Below are 17,010 nucleotides of genomic sequence, written 5' to 3' on the forward strand. Positions count from 1 at the left end.
AATCTTTAAGAAAAAATGAGTCCAGTAATAGCATCAACCTCATTGGGTTGACGTGAGGGTTAAATGTGATAAGGTACTTTGTGCACAGACCCCAGCAGTCAGTATCTGTCTGCATTTCTCATTCTTAGGTGACTTCGGGACCTGCGAGTCAACTTCAGATTAAATGTGATGTATTTAGCCTTAATGATTATGAGAAATTCTGTATTTTCATTCTCCGGTCTCCGAATGTGTCTCTTCTATGAAGCAGCATCGATTCTTACAGTCTAGCAGAATCTAGACTGTAAGAAGCTGTCTTCCCTCATTCATTCCTGTCCAGTTAAATAAAAGATTACTTGAATGTGGAACCCCTACACACAGTCTGGGAGTTTCTTCCTGGCAGGGAAACACGTGCTCACACTTAAGAAGGGCCAGGAAACCCATGGGAAAGGATGATGAAGTGGGGGCCAGAGCCGTGAGCTACCAAACCTCACAAAAAGTGTGCTTTTAGCCAAGGTCAAGGGAATGATATCCTCTCCTTGCTGAAGCCTCCATGCCCAAAGTGTCCTAAATAGTATCTTTAAAAGCACATACCATTCTAGCAGCTTGAGTTTTACATATCAGCTTTCACTCTTTCGTGCTGGACTCAGAAACACGAGAGAAGTGTTGAGTTTGCACCACATCATAAATCTGAGGCCTGGATATACTTTCCACCTGTAATACCTGGCGGAGCTGATGGTGAGCTGGTGCTAGCGTGGTGGCATTTGAAAGTGCCGTGCTGAGGCTGATTTGGCAATTGTACAGACATCATTTGGGAGCTAGGGAGGATGTCTGGGACAGTAGGAATGGCGAAGGGGCTCTGTCTAGTACAGGCAGCCAATGGTAGATGCTGCCTGGGTGGGGGTCAGTGCTGTGACTTTTATTAACAAACTGAAGAAGATGTACCCTCTACTGTGATGTAATGGTGCTTGCCTATGTGAAGGAGACTAGATAAAAATATTGACTGCTGGTGAAAAGATTCATTTGCATCTTGCTTCTTGAAGATGGGAATTGAGATATTGAGATACCAGGTCAAGAAAAGCAAAAAAAAAAAAAAAAAAAATGGATGGAAGTCTCAGACTTATGAAGGCTGCCCAGCTGCCCAGGTCCTCACATCTCCATTGGTTGTCCTCATCTCCTGCTTGGGAACTGTTGCAATGACCTGGTGTCTGGGGCCACTGTGTGTGCTTGTACTTGTTCTTCACCTCTCCATTACCAGCACATGACCTCATCTCCTCTCCCTTTCATCATTTCCTGTTAGATGAAGCCCTGGTTCCATAGCATGGCCGGTGAGGTCCTTTGTGATTCTTGTGCTGATCCTTCTCAGCCTTTTCTTGAAGTAAGCCCTTTCTCTGTATGCTCTAATCACAGTCTGTCAGGGTGGGAATGTGTTAAAAGACCTTAAAGACAGAAATATGCTAGCTGCAGGGATGATGGTATCTAAGGGTTTGCCCAGTGGCCTCTGAATTTATCCAGTGGGTCCACTGGCCCAGGAGCAGGCACTTGAAAATCTGATTTTATTCAATTTTATAGGAATTGGGTTGCTTGTTCCAGGGTTCTGAGTTGCTACATTGTAGGACAAGGACTCCAAAAGCATTGTTCAAAGCCTGAAGTAGAGGCCTTGCCTGCATTTCCTGTCTGTGTGCTTGATTTATTCCTAATGGTCCTGCCAGGGTTTAGGTTGTAAACTCCTTGCAAGTTTTGTTCAGTTGCATCCTTAGGCAAAGTTCTTTCCACAAGGAGCAACTCCAGGAAGGCGCCAAGTGAACTTGTTCATGAGTCTGTTTTCCAGTCATTCAGTCGTTAGGGTTTGATGTCAGCAGCCCAAGAACTGGATTGTTCTGTGATATCATCAAAACTCATGAAGTCTCAATAGGGAGCCTCTTTTGCTGGGGGGGGGGGAGGGCGGTTATTGACGAGTGTTTTGAAAAATCTTCCTGCTCTTAGTGAATATTTTCTTACCAGGGAAGACTTTGGCCAGAGGATCACATTAATCTTTAGAATCTCACCTCTGCTGGTTTATTGAGCTCTCACATTGTTGTGAGTAATCTCACTCCAGGATCCAGTGAGTCATAAAGCTTTAAACGTGAGTCCTGGACAGTGTCCTTCTGTGCCTGTGGCCTGGCCTGGGATGGGTGAGGAGAGACTTTGTTCCAATCACTGTGCTGGTGAGGAGGACTCCAATCCTGGATAGTCCATTTTGTTTCAGCCTAGGCTTATTTGATTGCTTAGCATACTAAGTGGAATAGGGAAGGCAAGGCTTGGCTGAAATTCAATCTGGGGACTTGACTTGAAGCTCTGAAAATAACCTTCCTGACTTACTGAAGATAATAATGATGGTTTTGATGATGGTGGCACCCATCAATACTAATTTTGGATTGATGAGCTACCAGGCCCCATCCTAAGTGGTTTGTATGCATGAGCTTTCCACCTTTTTCTTTTCAATCAGCATGCCAATCCCACGAGTTAGGCTCCATTTATGGGGAAATGAAGTTCAGAGAGGCTTGACCGTTGCTTGTTGTGCCACCCAGAAGGCTGTAAGCAGTGCCTGCTTCCAGGCAGCTATTCTTTCTGCCTTTAAGGTCAACAACATGTTAAATTATGGAAACATACATAGTGAAAGTGATAAGAAAATTTCATTTAAAATATTTACCCGCCAAATTGATAGGAATTATGTACTACTGAGGTATCGATGATTTTATAACTATTTAAAAAATTATACAAATGAGGTTGAACATCCTTTCATTTGGTTGTTTATAGTACTAACCTGTTTACTTTTTGTTGTTGCTCTTTATTTAGTAGAGTCATTAAGGCTTCATCTATAATGTACATTAGAATGTTATCTCAAAAGTGACAGGCTGTGTCAGTTCAAGGATGAATATGGTTTTCCAAGAAGCCCACTGTACTCTCTCTCTGGGGTAGACTTGATACCAGATGATCCTAGCCCTTAGCTAGCACAGATTATGTCAGGGATTGACATCTGTGCTACATGTTACCACCTGCACAATAAATCATGTGGGACTAGCCATGTCAGTCAGAAGTCAGATGTGGGAACCGGGCCTTTGGAGACAGAATAGGAAAGAAAACTGAAGTTGTCTTCCCATGTTTTGTTCTTCCCCACCCCTTTTTGAAACCATTTATTTGTTTTACCTGGAAGATTTACACACACACACACACACACACCTCTTCCATCTACTAGGTTAATCTCTGTATGGCCACAACCTCCAGGGCTGGGATGGTCTGTAGCCAGGAACTTCTTGCAGATATGTCATGTGGGCACAGGGGTCCAAGCACTTGGGCTGTCTTCTGTTGCTTTCCCAGGTCATCACCAGGGATCTGGATTGGAAGTGTATTAGCCAGGACTAGAGCTGGCACACATATTGGATGCTGGTGCTGCAGATAGAGGATTACCTTGCTACACCATTGCACTATCTGTTGCTCTCCTTGAAAAACCTGCTGTCTCCTTCTGGGACCCACATGTGAAGTGGGGCAAGACCAGGTTTTAAAACAGAAAAGACATCAGTGAACTTGTACTCCAGTTTGGGTCACTGCAGTGCTGCCTGTTGTCTTTGGAGAGACAGGTAACCCAAGGCCAGGGAGCTTGTCACTTGGTTTTCCAACCAGTGGGTGGCAGCAATGGGCCTGGAACCCAAATGGGCCTCAGCTAGGGCAGGGAGATAAAAGGGGAGGAAGATTTGAGTTTTGCATTTGCATCAGGTGTTTGGAAGGGAAATATGCTGTCTTCTAAGAGATAAGCTGAAGTTCTACATTTCCCTGGTGACAAACGAAAGAGATGATATCGATACCCAGTGCAAATATTTTTTGTGATCTTTAGGTTTCTGTCTGATTTACCAGTGGAACGAGGGACATGTATATCTGGGTCTGTAAGGAAGTGTATTGTGTTGCTTAATACTTCATGAAGATATTCCTCCCAGGATGGGAGGAATAAAAGGAGGCCAGGAGAAAGCCGTGACTTTGGCTGAGCTGAAAGAGGGCCCCTGCTTGGGATTTTGGCATGAACTCAATCTCCACCCTGAGAATGTACTTTGTTCAATCTCAAGTGATCTTTCTCCTTCTCTGATGAGGCTGGGTACTGGCAGCTCTGTTTATAATGCACTGTGGGATTAGTTATTCTTCTTTGTAACACAATCGCGTCATTAAACACTGGCTTCAGGAAAGCTGGAACGGTTGTTTTGATTGTTACCATGGCAACAAGTGGCCCATTGGTTGGGTGACTGACAATGCCGTAAGTAATAGTTCTTGAGTCTCCCATGTGACGCTCACAGTGTCTCCTCTTTCTTCTGTTATGTTGGTCTTTGTGAGTAGCAGGTTCCATTTCCAGTAGCTCACGTCAGGGCTTAACATGCCCAGACTTATATAGGGAAAGGCAGGCAGTGAGAGGAGAGCTTCCTGGTACAGAGGCAGGGCGAGGCTAGGGGCTGCTGTCCTCAGGCTGGGCCATCTAGGGAGGCCAAACCAGCCTTTTACTGCCTGCCTGTGTGTTGCCACCTCCTGTGCAGCTGGACTTGCTCACCGCCTCCCCCTCCCCTGCTCCCTTCCTATTGGCTTCTGCAAATGCCCCAGGCAGTCTCAATCCCTTTTGAGGCTCTCTTTTTGCTGTCTTAAACACCTATGCCAATCGTGTTTGGTTTGATCCCATAGGCCTTTTGCAAGGGCTGAACCTTGTCCCACTGGGGACCTGGTTGGCTCTGAGGGTCAGCACCTGGGTGACTGTCTAGTTGCCAATGGTTTCCTGCAGTTTAACTGTTCCAACTTGGCTCAAGGGTCCCTTGACCCTCATCACTCTGTCCCTCACAGGAATGCCTGGATGAGACTTTCCTTTGATCCTACACCATGGGCTGAGCCTTATTCCTCAGAACACTGTGCTTGGTTTTTTCTTGGGCCACCTCCTCAATGTCACTGCCATCTGAGCCTTTCTCCTAAATCTTTGTAGGCCTGGCTGGAACCAGCTCTGGTCTCTATCACCCAGTCTTCCAGCCAGCACCAGACAACATCTTGCTTGTCTTCTCTAAATTGCAGCATGCCAGGGTTACTTGCTGGGAAATACCATTGGGGGTAACTGGCATTTGTGTTACTCCACCGTGGCTTTCTGTTGGCTTTTACAGAAGAAGGCAGGAATCATGCAGGGCCAGCTGCAGGCGACAGTCCTAGGGTCCCAAGAGTCTTTGATTTTGGATTAAGTAAATACCTGTGCTGGAAAAGAATTTCCTGGGGGTGGTATTGTGGCATAGCAGGTAGAGCTGCTGCCTGTGAAGTAGCTATCCAAAATGGGCAGATATTTGAGACCCAGATGTTGAACTTCTGATCCAGCTCCCTGCTAATGGCCTGGGAACAGCAGTGGAAGAGTTTGGGCCCTGCTACCATTGTATGAGTCCCAGATGAAGCAGTTAGCTTTGGGTTGGCTCTTCCCTGGCCGTTGTAGCCAATTTGGTAATGAACCAGCAGGTGGAAGACGTTCTCTGCGCCTCTCCTTTGTGTGTAGCTCTGACTTTCAGATCAATCAATCAATCAATCAATCTTGTAGAAACCTCACATAACCTGGGCTGACATCATGACATAGGAAATTAAGTCATCAACTACAATGCCAGAATCCCATATGAGTGTCAGTTTGAGTCCTGGCTGTTTACTTCTCATCCAGATCTCTGCTAATGTGCCTGAAAAAGCATTAGAAGGTGTCCCAAGTACTTGAGCCCCTGTGGTCTACGTGGGAGACTAAAATGGAGTTGTTCTGGACTCCTGGTTTTTGGCTTGATCAAATGCTGACCATTGCAGCCATTTGAGGATGATGGTGAATGGGAGATCTCTTCCCTTCTGCCCCCACTTTGTCATCCTGCCTTTCAAATAAACAATACAATTAAATTTTTTAAAAAGATTTGCTAATTTTTAATTTGTAAATCAGACATAAAGAGAGGAGCAGACAGAAGATCTTCCATTCGCTGATGGTTCATTCCCAAGTGTCCAGCAAAACCGGGGCTGAACTGATCTGAAGCCAGGAGCTAAAAACATTGCTTCCTTTGCATTTTTGAAGTAAAGCCCAATGCCTTCCCAAATCTTTCCTCAACTTACTTTTCCCACCGTGGCACTGGGTGGTGGGATGCCAGAAAGCAGTGTTCTGTGATTAACAGGGAATGGTTTTCCTCTTCTCCCTGGTACCTCCAGAGTGCTTGCTGGCACTCTTTTCCCCTTTTGCTTGCTGTCACTTTTAGCCTGGAGTGATGTCTCATTTGCTGATATTAAAATCTCAGTCCATACCAAAATCTGAATCCTTGTCCAATCCAAGGTGAACTGACCCAGTTACCACCTCACACATGGTCTGTGGCTTAGGGATCCACACTCTGGACTTTGGCCATGCCAGTCTTTTGCCAGATTGCAGGGCTGGCCAGCCACGCCTCACGTCAGTTGCACTCCGCACTGGTCCCTGCAATACAGGCTGTTCCTTGCCTGAAATGAATTCCCAAGGCTTGCTGTGTAACTGTTTCCATCTTCTCCTTTGAATGACAGGGCCAGTGTTTCTCTTTTAAGGACTTGTGCTGACAACCTTGTCTGAAGGCTCCTCCCCCCCCAACCCCTGCTCCAGTTTCTTTTTTTTCCCCTTTACTAACAATTTTATTTTCAACTTTTATTTTTCATGAAATAGTTACATAGGCTCAGGGGTTTCTCCTTCCATTCTCCCATTCCCCTCCTCTCCACTGTTTATCACTGTAACAACAGTTCTTCAACAATGATCACAAATCCATCATGCTTCTATTTGAGTATATCATGACATGATAGGTTTAGACAATAGTATAAAGTCCAGCATCCTATTTTTAAGATATATTTAACAGTTTCATTAGGAATCCATCTTTTGTTTACAAGTAGAGAGGCATACAGCACAGTATCTTTATTTCATGGAATAGTTGCCTCCATTATACAGTTACTCTAGGTAAATATATGTGTATATATATATACATGTTTATCTGTTGATCTTATTTTGCATGAAGGTTGCTTGTATCAAAGAGAATGATATTTGTCCTTTTGGGATGAGCTTATTTCACTGATCATAATGGTCTTAAGTTGTGACAGTTTTGTTGCAAATGGTAGAATTTCATTCTTCTTAATGGCTGAGTAGTATTCCATAGAGTAGAGGCACCACTGTTCCTTTATCCACTCCTCTATTGACAGGCATCTGGGTTCTTTCCGTGTTTTTGCTGTTGTAGACTGTGCTGCTGTAAAACTAGGATTACAGATCCCTTTCTCATATGCGGATTTTATTTCCTTTGGATATATTCCAGAAGTGGGATCCCTTTCTCTGGGTTTTAGCATATGGTAACCTAAGTACTGGATGCAATGTCAGCTTTCTCCCATAATGTGGTTACATATCCATGACTTTAACTCTGAACCTGCAAAACTGTAGGAACTGAAGAGCATTTAAATAATAATGAATTCCTACTTGAAATTAAATTCCAGTATTTAACTAATGGCTGTTTGTAACTGTTAAAATTCATGACATTCAGTTTTTCTTTTCTTTGTAGCCTAGAAAAGTAGCAATTTCATGTGGTTCAACTTAATATGAAGGTGTTTGAAAAACTATCATTTGGGAAAAATTAAGCTTTCACTTTGCTACTTATGTCAAATAGTTTCATGAATATTTCTATAGAAATTACTAAATTATAAATATTGTAGAAGAAAATGTAAGAAAATATAGTTATTTGATCTGAGATAGGAATGGGCTTTCTTTTTCCTCTTTAAAGATGTATTCATTTGAAAGGCAGGTTTATAAAGAGAAGGAGAGATGGAGAGAAATCTTCCATCTGCTGGTTCATTCTCAAATGTTCACAATGGCTGGAACTGAGCTGAGCTGACCCAAAGGCAGGAGCTTCTTCAGGTCGCCCATATGAGTGCAGGGGTCCAAGAGCTTGAACCATCCACTGCTGCTTTCCAACATAATAAACAGGAAGCTGGATTGGAGATGGAGCATCTGGGACAGAAACTTCAAATTTTGTAGTATAGGAAAAGGAGTATAAAGCATTAAGAACTGTAATGAGGAGACATTTTCTACATGTATGATAGAAAAGTAGGTAATATTCACAGTATATGAAGAATCAAGATGAATAGCCAAGTCATGAAATGAGAAATATAAATACACAATAAGCTTGTATGCAAATGTTGAACCACTACAAGAGTAAGTGGTTAAGCTGCTATATAAAATAATACACATTTAAGCTGTTTGGAATTTGCTTTTTTACTCCTGTTGTTTATAACCCAAAGTTGTTTGCAATCCTCATTGATCTGTAATCTGGAAATTGGGGTAGAAGGGTACAAGTAATTGACTCTAACATGTGGAATTGGCTAAATAGAGGGAATGTCCTGGACTGAGATGACTTAATTATTTTAGACTGAGTAGTTGCTGTTTCTTGCTTTTTGTCTTGAAATTTTTTCCTTAATCTTTCACTCATAATACCTTAGGATCTTTGCTGTATATTTCAGGAGATACATCTTTGGGTGGATGTAGGGGAAACTCAGAACATGGCATGGTGGCCTCACTGTACCTTCAATAAGATTCTGTAAAGGTAAATTTAGCTGAAGGCAGCCGGTATAAATACAGAAATGTAAAAGGAAATAGAACCTTGCCAAGAAAAATTCTCTCTGTGGCTTGCAGTATAGGCAAACAAGTTGGAATCACTGCAGGGCTGGAAAAAAAGCTGAATGTTGTATCCCACAGTCACTGCAACTCGGGCAGGAAGCTAGGACAACTAGCAAGAGATGACTGATAAGGTTCGAAAGAACCAGGCTTTCTTTCTTCCCAAATGAATTCTTCTAAAAAAGATTGAGTTGGAGCTGTCTGTCAATGAAGTTAACATCCATCTTCCAGTGACTTAAACAGTAAAACATTGGAAACAAACGAAAACTCAATACTAAGGAATTAATTAAATAGTCTGGAATAATGGGATCATACAATGCCCATGATACTTAAAATGAAAGCATTAGAATCTGAGAGCAGAATTGGGGATTGGTGAGAGTGATCTTTGGGCAAGGCCAGTATTGTGATCATTGCCATGTAACGAACAGTTGCTATATGCTAGTAATTGTGCCAAGGGCTTTACCTGCACTGTTTCAGTCTGCCTTGTTACATTGTTGGTAGGGTATTGTTCCCCCCTCCCCCAATTCCTTTTATAGTTGAAGAAGCCAGAAGTGACATTTCCTCAATCAATGTTAGAACAAGCAGTTCAGCCTCATTCCAGAGCTGATGCATGAAACAGAGCTGCTTTTGCTTTCTGTCTGCAGTCACCTTTTAAATTCTGTCAGTTTCCTAGCTTTTCTTTATCCTTTCCTCTTAAATCTATGTATAGCAGTCCAATTTATGCTGTTTTGTTTTTAGCGTGGGCTATAATCCACGTTTCTCTCCCTTCCAAATATTTGCTCAAAAAATCGCCAGGGACTTCTGAGTGGTTTCCAAAGAAATCTGAATGCAATGACTAGACGTTCAAGAATTTCCACAGCCTGATTCCAACCTGTCGTTTCAACTTTATCTTCCATTTTGCTCCTAAATTATCGGACAGAAGATCAAGTGTGGGGCCGGAATTATGAATAAAGTTTTATTGGAATCCAGCTGTGACCATTTATTTTTAAGCTCGCTCTCTATCTGGTGCAGTAGAATGAATAGTTATGACAGTTGCTGAATAGCCCACAAGTTCAGATGTATTTACTTCCTGATTTTCTACAGAATGAGTTTGCTGTGCTGTACTTTGGAGGAGTCTGCTTTTCATTTTTGTTTTAAATTTTTGCAGCAAGACAGATTAGTTTAAAGTGTGTTATTTCCTGGATACCACTTAAATTGTCTTACCTCTATGCCTTTTTTTAAAAATTAAGATTTATTTATTTGAAAGGCAGAATTACAGAGGGAGAGAGAGGGAGGAAGAGAGCGAGCAAGCAAGAGTGCTTCTACCTACTTATTCACAATGCGAATTGCTTCAGCAGGTAGGATTGGGCAGGCTGGAGCCAGGTCACTCAATATGGGTTCTCCTCACAGGGGGCAAAGTCCAAGCACTTTGGTGATCATCTGCTTTTCCAGGTGCATTAACAGGGGACGGAGTAGAGGAGCGGGGATTAGAACCTGTGCTCATGTGGGATGCTGCTGTTACAGGCAGTTGCTTAATTCACTATGCCACAATGCCAATCCCATTGTTGTTTCCTTTAACCCTCTCTCTACATTCTTAGTCGAGCCTTACTCAGGTGATCTACCATCTTAGTGTTTTGGGTAGAATTACATCTGGTACCATACTTTGTTCAGTGTGGGGAAGCTGCACTTAGGCAAATCTTTGTTTTCTGTCTTGTTGGTGCAACTTCCATCTCCTAGCCCTACCAAGGGGGCAAGATGCTGGAATATAAGTTTTGGAAGGGTTGAAAGGCAGAATATTTAACCACTGATGACGATAGAGCAGAATAAATGAGAGGGTGGGGAAGTAGAGCATTTTGCCATCCCCCAGTGAATGGTTCGTAAATTCTGATAGACTTATACTGTGGAATGCTACTCAGAAATTGGAAGAGAAAAACTTGAATCCAGCAGCATAGATGAATGTCGAGCAATTCTTGAATGAAACCGTAAAAAATTATGTAGCACACTTATATATCATCTTGAAATGATACAATTGAGGAGATGGAGAACAGACTTGTGGCTGCTGGAGGTTAAAGGGGTAGGGGGCAGGACAGAGGAAGTGAGTGTGGTCAGCATGAGGGTTCTGTGTGATTTTGTGATGAAATTCTTTATCTTGATTGTGGCATTGGCTACACAAACTGGCACATGCAATAGAAGTCCATGGAAATAACAAGCGAACATAGAGCTGAAGAAATCTGTATAATCTTAGCGTTGATGACTTGTAGCAAGATCACTATTACCCTAGTTAGGATATATATATATTATTGTCATTCTGTGAGGTGTTAAAATTGGAGCAATTGAGGAAAGTGTACCTTGAATCTGTGTAGCATTCTTTACAGCTGCATATGAATTTGATTATCTTCCGCAAACCCATTGAAATTGCTGTAAGAGGAAACCACAAGTACTCCATTTCCCCATCTTGTCAGTGAGTACGGGAATGGCAATTGCATGAAGAAGACTGGGTCTTTCTCACTGAAATGAAGTCGGTTCACTGAATGTGTAACATTGATCTTATATTAATTTGTGGGGAGATATCTGTAAGAACAGCCCATGGTATTGTGTGTAATCCACACATGGATACACACACTGAGATCAAATATAATAAAGCTGAGTTAGAATAGATGATAAACCTATGTTGTGCATGTTCCAGATAAATCCCATTGTTAAAACAGCAATGAAATGTTCTCCAGAATAGCAGGAAAGAGTTTTCCTCATCTTCGCCCATGAAAACCTTTTGCAATAGTTAAGTTGAATTCTACCCCTGATGGTAGTGTCCTTGTATGAAAAACTCTTGGATAGGTATGAAGAAATTAAACTCTGAACTCTAAATTCCACTTCACAGCTCCGCACACCTTAATTGTTTTAGTACCATACATGTATTTGCTTTTCTCTCTTGGTTTAAATTTTCTCATCGTTTTAGTTCTTTTTAAGCTATGTAGAGAGACACTTGCATGCCATTTTGCCATGTATCTATGGGGAACAGCAGTGACTTGCCTGGTGTGACCCTGCTGGGAGACAGGCTGGGAGGACTGATCTTTGGATTTTGTAGTTCTGCTGGTCGTCTTTGCCATCTCCCTGAGAGCAGTAACAGGTAGCTTTAGCAGTTCGGTTGCTGGCATAGATCTGATAACAGGAAGCAGCCAGGGGCCACAGATGAGTCCTCAAAGTGTGGTTTTTGGAACAGCAGCATTGACAGCCCCTGGGAAGTGTTGGAAATGCAACTGCTCAGGCCCAACCCTAGATCTGCTGACTCACTCCTCTGAAGACTAGGCCAGCTAGCTGTGCTATAACATGCCCTCCCTGTGGTTCTGAATATACTCAAGTTTGAGAGCCACTGGGCCAGGTACTCTTGAGACATGCTTCCTGCTGCTCTTTACTCATTCTGACCTTGATACCTTGAGGCAGGAAAGCCGGGCACTGTCTGACACCCCTTTCAGTGGTGGTCTCAGGGAGGTGAATGCAGGGCTAGCAGGGCAGGTCAGTTTACTAAAGTGGTGCAGCCACCTGTGCCATGACTTCAGTTAATAAAGCCAGTGTCTTTCAACCAAAGATCAAAGGCAAAAAATGCCTTTTTATGTTACTGTGGATTTTCCTGCAATTAAATGTCCTTTACCCTCCCACAGGAGAATGTGAGAGATTAATAGGACTTGAGTAGAGGTAGAACTCATAGTAGATTCTTCTCACCAATGAAATTAATAAGCAGATGGGTGAACGCATCCATTGATTTCTCATTTATGCAATGTCCAGCCGTGGGCACACTCTGGACTGGTTCTAAAATAAAGGACACAAGCAGGTATTTTTATGTTCCCAATAAAACACAGTGTGTGAGAAAGGGGTGATGCTCTGTGTCTTGCATGAGGCAGGTGGATTCAAGGGGAGGTATTTCAGGATTTCACAAATGCAGACATTATTGGGAAGGATGTAAAATTGGGGAGTTCAGTAGGTCTATAAGGAAGAACATCCTGAGTATGTCAATATAAGGAGGTATGGAATAGCAGGTTTTATTTGGGAAGCCACAACTGTTTTGGTGTTGGTAGAGTCTGGATTTGCAGGGGCAGCTAACAAGGAGGCTGGGGAGGGAGTCAGGATGTGGATCATGACTATGAGCGTGCTCACCTGGACTTGGCTTTAGATCCACTGATCAATGTTCCCCAAAGTGTATGCACCATACACTGGGTCCAGGGCCCACGGAACAAATGATCTATCTCTTTAGTCAAATGTGGAAAGTTTAAAAAAATTTAAATGGGTTTCTTCTTTCTGTGAGAACTCAGAAAACCTCTGATTATGCTAATATGCATTCAGTAATTGAAGGTAAAGATTGAGAGAACATGGAAAATATTCTGAATCTCTTCAAAATTGTAAGTTCCTCAAGAATTGGTTTTCAATGGTGACACTGTATGTGGGGTGGAGCAGAATGACAGGTGGAGGGGAGAGGATTATTTAGCTGTATCCATCCTAGAATAAAGTTCAGGTCTTCAGCATGACTGCTTAAGCCCTGCTGAGTCCTGCCCTACCTGTATTTCTGATCTTGCCTCCCACCACTTTCTTTTAGTCATAAACCACATTAATTTGTCGACACATTCTCCGCAGCTATTCTGTGACTATACCCACAGGGTAACCGCAGCTAAGCCTAAAGCACTGTCTGATCTCTAATGGGAAAAGTTTTTTGGTCCCTGCACTATAATATTCCTGGTGTGCTTCTTTGTCTGTTTGTCCTTGTGGATTCAGAGCCCCTAAACAGCATAGCTTTGGTTTTGTAATTTTGACCTGATGAGCTTTGTGTTGCCAAGCTAGGTCAAGTAGAAGACATCAGTGAGTGTTTAACGAAGAATGAATAAAACTCTTTTAATCATCACAGTGGCTGACCTTGCTCTGGGCTTTGGTTTCACATACTCTGTCTTGTTCAATCACTCAAGCTCTTTGATGGATGATTAATATCCTTTGTTTCCTCTACGAGGGAGTAGAGGCTCAAGGAGAAGCCAAATGAGCTTGCCAGAGTAACACAGGTGATGGAGTTAGTGTCAGAGGATGGTCTTCCGCTGTCACAACCTGTATTCCTCCCCTTGCCCTCACTACCAGACCGCTACCTGCTTTTGTCACTCAGTTGTCCTTTGTGGTATTCCTACTGTTGGACGATCTTCCTTTAGTGCTCCCTCTTCCATTCTCTGTTCCAAATCCCAGCTCTCTTCTCCGCTCTCTCCCAGATCTCTCCACTCACCCACTTCCTGTTTCATTTTTGCTCTTTGTACAGTTTATGGCTCAATCACCAATGTGACAGAATTCCTTGGAAACCAATGGTTACCGTAATGTGTGGTCATCTGTATTTGACTAGTTCTTATTCTGATTAGGAGATGCTGAGGGTCCCAGGAGAAGACAGCTGTCCACCAGGCTATGTCCCCCCAGCAGGATGGACAGACTGCTATACTGGTAGATGGGGATGTGAACTTTGGGAGACTGGAGCCCAGGGTAGTGTTCAAGGCCAGCAGAGAAGTGTATCTGGCCTCTCAGGATGCTCATGAGCTGCCTTAAGGGTACAGATTATAGGAAAAAATTGTTGAGCATCCCCAAGAGGAAATGAAGTCATTGCTTGCCTGAGAGTGATTTATTCTTTCATTAATAACATCTTTACTGTCTTTTACTATGATAAATTAGGTCCTTAAGACAAATACTTTTGTTCCTAACCTGACTCAAAGAGTGGATTATGGATCCCTAATAAGCTGTCAGCTTTCCTGGTGTTTCTGTTCTGTCAACTGGCAAATCTTGAAAAGTCATTGCTAACTGAGATATGCTTGAACTCTCTTCTTGGGCTAATTGTCATATGATATGAAGCAAGACTCAAGTATGGGTGATTTTATAACTAGCAATTTGGCTTTTGAAGGAAGTACAGTATGCAAAAGAAATTATGTGAAAAAAAGTCTAACACCTTCACTATCAAAATTATCACACAAGGACCAGATATAAGTCTTGTAAAATGAAATCCGAGATCATAAACATACTTTGCACATCTGGAATCTTGCCTGTGGCAGGTATTCTAAACCTTGAAATGCTATACTGAAGTATGGAATGGAAGTTATTGAATGCCTACTAAGTGTTAGGCTTTCCCTCATTTGAGCAGCTGCTCCGAGAGTCAGGTTATTATCCTCCTCATGCCACACAGTGAAATAAATAACTTGAGCAATGTTAAGAGCCAACTTTCATTTTCCAAACCAGCATCTAGTTATCTTTGGGTTGCTTTTGTTTACACTCTAAGCCAAGAATACCAAAGAGCTTTCCAAGAACACTGTGTAGTTTCACCTGAGGCGTGGGAAGGATTTTTTGTTTGTTTGCTCTTCACATTTATGAGAAAAACCATTTGTTCTGTGTTGGTGGACTGGCGGACAGCTCTGAACTGAAGGTTGGGGCCGAATTGGGGGTCCATGCTCTGGCTCTGGAGGATGCTTCTGAAATCTGTTGACTGACTAGCTACTTACAGCTCTTATTGATCTGTGTTGTGATCCTGAATTTGCTTGTGATAGCTTTTGTTCTGCTCTGGAAGACGAAGCAACAGGACCTGTTTTTTCTTTTTTTTTTTTTTTTTGAGTCCTGCCATTTAGACAAGAGAAGCAATCATTGGTCGAATGATGCATCCCAATATGTACTGTTCCTAAGAATTAATGATGTGATTTCTTCTTTTCTCAGACAGCCTCTTCACCGGTCCTCATACTGCCCTCAACTTCGTGTTGGGCTACTATTGATCCTTTGTGGCACTGTTCTCCTTGCCCAGAGCAGAGGTTCAGTAGCTGTGCTCGTTGTCTCCTTGTGGTTTTCCAAGTCTTTGCTCCCTTGTGGCTGGGTGGGGTCTGTGACTCTCAAGGGTCCAGGAGTGAGGATGGGAGGGTGACATGTGTCACCTTCATCTCAGGACAAGAGTTCGTAGAGCTTTTTCTTTGTACAGCAATTGATGCCCATGTTCTAGATGATGCTAGCCTTTTCCTTAGCCTGAATTCTGTAGCTTCGATAAACGGAGCTTTCTTGCCATCCTATTTTCAATACTATGAAGTAGAAAGAAATGGAAACATTTACCTTTAAAAAACACTAAAATTCTGTTTGTTGTTCTTGTTCTATTCTGTACTATTTTGGAAGACATGGTAATTGTTAATGGATATACTTACTCTTGGTTTATGTTAAGTTTAAGGGCTTTATTTTGAACCCCCATAACTTGTTTGTCTTCCTTGCCACCCCCCCCCCTTTTCCTTCCTTCTGCAGTTGATTGATTCATTTGAAAGGCAGAGTGGGAGATCAAGAAGTAGAGATGGAGTGAGATCTTCCATTTGCTGTCTCACTCCCTAAATGACCACAGTATCCAGGTCTGGGTCAGGCCAAAGCGAGAAGGCGGGGATTTGATGCTGGCCTCTCACATGGGTGGCAGGAGTTCAAGTACAGGACCACTATCCACTGCTTTTCCAAGATATGTTAGCAAGAAGCTGGGTTTTAACCTGAACAGTTGGAATACACACCAGTGCTCTGAAGTGGGAGGGCCATGTTACAAGCAGTGTCTCAACTTGCTGTGACACATGCAAGAGCACCCCCCCACTCCCTTTTTAAACATATTCATCTACTTACATGATTTATACTACTCTGTATTCATGGAAAAAGAGAGATGTAGGGAAAATATATTGGCTTTAAAGATCTGTGTTCCACCTTGAGTCAGCCACTTTAGAGAGACATGGGTTATAGGTCTTCTCATTGGAACAACCGGAGTGCTCATGACTGCCATGCCCTTTCCACCTGATCACCAGTGAGAATCACATGGAATAAAACAAACGGCAGCTTTTGTAAAGGTAAAGAATTATTTACTGAGGAGACCAATGTCTCAGAGGAGGTCAGAGCCTCCCATCCAAGCAAACCTGCTGCTCGAAGCTTGAGTTCAAGTCCCACCTTGTGTGCCTGTGTCCTCACCAAGATGACCTATGTCTGTATCCATACTCATGCCCTTTGTGTGGCTGCACTTGAATCATCAGCCCTTTGTTCTGAAGTCTTCACTCCACCCTCACTCTCCACGGCCTGTCACGTCTTTATTTCTCTATTACTTCTTCATGATGATTCACCTGCAAGTGACTTCCGGAATCTTTTCTGCTTTAGCTGGGTTCCCATCTCTTATGCTGCAGTTGTAACAGCAGGAGTTAGATATGCACTACTTTCTTTTCAGATTTTTACTCCTTGGACCCAGCCCACCTTTAGCAATGAGAACAAGTTTCCCTAAGCCTCGCTTAGCTTGTATCACTCAACTCTTCACATTAAGCGCTGGTTCCCAGTTGCCTGTTGAAGACAAGAGGCACATGCCTGCACATAGAACTGTT

The 17,010-nt window shown here is 42.8% G+C and overlaps 1 pseudogene; it reads left to right on the forward strand.

The window, feature by feature from the left end:
* The window catches only part of LOC121144592, a 39,022-nt pseudogene extending 23,617 nt beyond the window's left edge, over window positions 1-15,405 (forward strand).
* The last annotated feature ends 1,605 nt before the right edge of the window (window positions 15,406-17,010 follow it).

Source organism: Ochotona curzoniae, unplaced genomic scaffold, assembly GCF_017591425.1.
Source record: "Ochotona curzoniae isolate NIBS_2020 unplaced genomic scaffold, NIBS_Ocur_1.0 scaffold_3208, whole genome shotgun sequence".
Classification (NCBI taxonomy): domain Eukaryota; kingdom Metazoa; phylum Chordata; class Mammalia; order Lagomorpha; family Ochotonidae; genus Ochotona; species Ochotona curzoniae.